Source organism: Echinops telfairi, unplaced genomic scaffold (genome assembly GCF_000313985.2).
Source record: "Echinops telfairi isolate 266 unplaced genomic scaffold, ASM31398v2 ScPeMD7_18;HRSCAF=68, whole genome shotgun sequence".
Lineage (NCBI taxonomy): Eukaryota > Metazoa > Chordata > Mammalia > Afrosoricida > Tenrecidae > Echinops > Echinops telfairi.
The window spans coordinates 51,305,501-51,310,604 of record NW_022103915.1 but is presented as its reverse complement, the minus strand read 5'-3'; positions in this window follow the sequence as shown (position 1 = coordinate 51,310,604).

Sequence of the window (5,104 nt, the reverse complement as noted above, 5' to 3'; positions counted from 1 at the left end):
GAATTGCACCCGATCTGATTCCGCCACACCGAGGCAAAGCACAGGGGGAGTGCAGTAGAACAGCAAGGGAATGGAGCAGCAAGGTCCCCAGGGAAAGCTGAAGGCAGACTTTGGGGCCAGGGCGTGGTGCCCCAACAGACTGGACTGGAAAACACTCCTAAAGGCCAACGATCCTTGAACTAACTACAAGCTTTTCTTTCTTGTTGTGTTTTAATTTGTTCTTTGTCAGTGGTTTGTTGTTGTTGCTGTTTTGTTGTACATTGTTGCTTGGTTTTGCTCTGTCTTGTTTTTGTGCATGTTATTATCTCCACAGGTCTGTCTAAATAAGATAGGCTGGAGGAGAAAACAACGAACCGGCAGTTCCGGGGGGACATGGGAGAGGGGGAAGTGGGAGGAAAGGAAGAGGTGTTAACAAACCCAGGGACAAGGGAACAAGTGATCCAAATTAGTGGTGAGGTGGGTGTGGGAGACCTGGTAGGGCATGATCAAGGGGAATGTAACAAAGAGGAATTGCTGAAACCCTGGTGGGGACTGAGCATGATAGTGGGACAGGAGGAAAGTCAAGGGAAATAGAGGAAAGAGCTGGGAGGCAAAGGGCATTTATAGAGGTCTAGATAAAAACATGTATGAAATATATGAAAATATATTTATCTATGAGGATGGGGAAATAGATCTATGAGCCTATATTTATAGGTTTAGTATTAAGGTAGCAGAAGGACATTGGGCCTCCACTCAAGTACTCCCTCAATGCAAGAATTCTTTGTTCTATTAAATTGGCATTCTATGATGCTCACCTTCCCGACACAACCATTGAAGACAAAGCAGGTGAATAAGCAAATGTGGTGAAGAAAGCTGATGGTGCCTGGCTATCAAAAATGTATAGCATCTGGGATCTTAAAGGCTTGAAAGTAAACAAGCGGCCATCAAACTCAGAAGCAACAAAGCCCACATGGAAGAAGCACACAAGTCTATGCAATCATGAGGTGTCGAAGGGATCAGGTATAAGGCATCATCAGAACAAAAAATCTTACTATAGTGAATGATGCGGGGGGAGTGCGGAGTGGAGATCCAAAGCCCATTAGTAGGCCACTGGAGGTTCCCTTGCGGAGGGTTCTCTGGGAGGAGATGAGCCAGTCAGGGTGCAATGTAGCAACAATGAAAAATACAACTTTCCTCTGGTTCCTAAATGCTTCCTCCCCACCCCCACTATCATGATACGAATTCTACCTTGCAAGTCTGGCTAGATGAGAGGATGTACACTGGTACAGATAGGAACTGGAAATACAGGGAACCAGGGCAGATGATCCCTTCAGGACCAGTGGTGTGAGTGGCAATACTGGGAGGGTAGAGGGAGAGTGGGTTGGAAAGAGGGAACCGATTACAAGGATCTACATGTGACCTCCTCCCTGGGGGATGGACAACAGAAAAGTGGGTGAAGGGAGACGTCGGACAGGGCAAGATATGACAAAATAATAATTTATAAATTATCAAGGGCTCATGAGGGAGGGGCAAGCAGGGAGGGAGGGGAAAAATGAGGACCTAATGCCGGGGGCTTAAGTGGAGAGCAAAAATTTTGAGAATGATGAGGGCAATGAATGTACAAATGTGCTTTACACAATTGATGTGTGTATGGATTGTGATAAGAGTTGTATGAGCCCCTAATAAAACGATTAAAAAATATCCACAACAGGTAAACACATTTACCGGTGCATTAAGCCATACTAACCAAAGAAGAAGCCAAAGAGCGTCAACAGCTACTCATACTCTATGTCTTAGTTCCAGAAAACGTTTAGTCTCCCTGAGGATAATGACTTCATGAACAAAAAGTGGGCAGTGGGGGGGGCGGGGGGAGGGAGCCAACAAAGCAGTTGCTGACATCTTTCAGGCAGGGGAAATTTTTTGAAAGGCAAACTGGATAGTTACCTTCCAAAGGCTCTGCTGGGCCGTTGCCATTGCTAAGGGAAGACTTGACTAGATTTTCCCATTGTGACAGGAAGAAGATGAGAGACAATTAGGGCTGAGCCATTTGCACAGTTGGGTCCAACCTGTACCAGGTGACACTCAAATGATCTAAGAAAGATGAACAAATCTAGCCAAGAGCAGTGGGGTAGCCCAGGCCAGTTTAGAACAGCTGACCACCAGCCAGTCCTGAGGCACACAAGTGAAGTCAATGGAGGTCAGCAGATCTAGACTGCAAGCCTAACTGAAGCCAGGCAATCCCCAATTGACCCACAGTTTTGTTTTCAATACGATCCAGTGGCTTATTGAAACAGGTAAGACATGGGTGTCCCATGATCCAGGGACCCGGCGCCACACTGGTACAATGTTCCTGCCACTACCAGGAGAGCACCCTCTAGCAGCACTATCCCTACCTCCTAAGGTTAGTGCTCTGAACCGCAGGAACCTAGAGGGCGTTTGTATCAGCAAACACTTACCATCACTTTTAGAATAGTTGGAAAATGTTACTTCTTTGTTCGCAGTTGGGCTGCACATTTTTGTGGTAGAAAAAGTTACGTATTTCTAAGTTTCAAGTGTAAGTTTTTTAAGGAGGGAAGTAAGTGAAAATTCTTTGCAGAGCCCTTCCTAACTTTATTGACCCTCCTCCTGGTGCACATTCAAAAGCAGGTCAGATGGAAGCCAAGGGGAAAAGCTGACACCATCCTTACCCTCCTCTGTGAGTAGAGTGAGGTCTCCAGGGCCATAGATTGAAACGTTTCTTCATGAGAAGGAGATCCACTGGTGAGGACTTCATTGCGTGCTCTCTCTCTCTCCTACTGAGGTCTGCACGGCTTGTCAGGGACTGGTTTGATTCTGGTCAGAATTCTTACTCGTGTTCTCTGTAGCAAGATATAACTTTCAGGGTTCCTGCCTACTTGAGGGGTTCAGAGTGATGGCCATGATGTGGCGCTACATCCCAGGAGTCAGGGAGACACTGCCAGGTGATGAAACTATGGCTGGGACCTTAGACCAGGCCCAGATCCTCATGGATTGCTATGAAAATGGCCATATTTATTTATATTCTTCCTTGTCTTTTTACTTACTAAATGTTGCCTTTATGCAAGTAGAGACAATGAACCGGCTACTGGACTTTGTGCCTTTCTGGAGGAAAAGTCATCAGGATTGTGACAAGCTTAGTCTCATTCAAAAAGAATTTGGAAGCCATGAGTCAACTTTAATGGAAGCCAGATTTGAGGACAAATTATCAAAAATACAAAAGCTTGAGGTCATTACTAAAGAGTTGGAAAGTTTCAACTCTTTACTTGGGATTAAAATACAGTGTTTTCCTAAAGAGAGATGAAAAATCTAAACCTTTAAACAAATTGAGCTTCCTTGATGTTATATGAAAAATTCAATCTTATGATGCATCAAAACACATCCAATTTTAAGTAGCTGCAAGCAACCGAGCCTTCAGAATGCATGAGGAGAACGAACCGTCATCCCACACGTGCTTAAAGATGTCTGGGGCCAAAATTCTGATTGTTTTGAAAAGGGAAGCATTCGACTGTTTTCACAAACCCTGAATAATAGAAGAGAGAATAAACTTGTTTGATAACAATAACAAAAAGTAGTTAGGAAACTCTTAGGAGTACATGCAACAAATTCCTGGACAAACAAGCCCCTAAACACACGTATGCCCAAGATGAGAGAGTAGACTATTGTTCTACGAGAAGACAACCCAGATGGTGAGCCCTTAAGACTGGGTATAATGAACACATCAGACAATGGTGACTCCCTGGAAGATCAATTTGAAAGAGTTTTGAAGATGTAGGTTGATATGACTAAATTAAACACTTAATTTTTTAAACTTAAGATTTCTTAAAGGAAAAAAAACCATAACAAATGTACACTAAATTAACTGAAGAAGATACATTAATTGATGCACCACTTAAAGATGCTATTGCAGTTGGGGAAAAGATACTTCTGGAGGAAACTTCAAATTCTTGGTAAATTGAAGCAAGAAAAAGAAATGAATTTTCACCAAATAACCAACTTAGAAAAAATGTGCCATGCAAAGATTAAGAAGATTCTAAAGCAGTTATCAAGATAATTTATTCATGTGGACAGTTTTGTACATCTATAAAATAGCCAAAATCCTGTAAAATGATCACCAGCAAAGCTGGATTTGTGGCATGAGAGAAGAGCTCATAATCACGGGTTAAAAATTCTGTTGACCTAGAGAAACCTTGATAACTTAAAAAGAACAAGTGCATACATTGAAATGTTCAAAAAAGGAACTTACTATAGTTATAAAAACAAAGTTCACTGCCATTGAGTCGATTGCAACTCGTAGTGACCCGATTTAAATCTTTATGGGAGAAGACAGCCTTATTTTTCTCCAGAAAAGAGGCTGGCAGGTTCAAACTGATGACCTAGTGGCTGACAGCTCAGTACATAACCCACTATACCAACCAGGGCTCCGAGATGGTAGCTATAGGATTGACACATTTAACTAAATAACTGTCAGTTGTGAAAAATAGCTAATGTCAAATACGAATTCCTAATTACATGAAATAGGTAAAAAATTGTCTGATGAAATGGTGGATTGTTATGAGTCGCTGTTGGGCTGATTCTGATTTCGGGTGAATCGTGGGCTGAGTAGAATTGCTCTGTGGAGGTTTTAGGGTGATACCCTTTCAGAAACACATCACTAGGACTGTCTTCCAAGGCACCTCTGGCTGGATTTGAGATGCCCACTTTTTGTCGAGTCATCTCAAGAACTCCTCACGACAGACTGACTAATCACACGACAGACTAATCACTGCTCAATTGCATGTTTGAGGAGCCCTGGAGGTGTAGTGGGCTGCTAATCAAAGTCAGCAGTTTGAAACCCCCAGCTGCCCCATGGGAGGAAGTGAGGCTTTCAATCTCTTCAAGACGGAGAGCCTTAGAAACTCCTGGGGACACTTCTATTCTGGCCTGTGGGTCGCTGTGAGTTGGAATCAACTTGAGGGCAGTGAGTGAATTTAACGTTCACGTGTTGGCACCAACAGCTAGTTAAAGTGAGTTTCTTGCTTTTACCCTTTAGAAGAGAAAACTTGAATTCTGTCGGATGTAGAAAAGCCCCCTCTTTATGAAGATGGCTCCCAGGCAAAGAAAGAAGCCC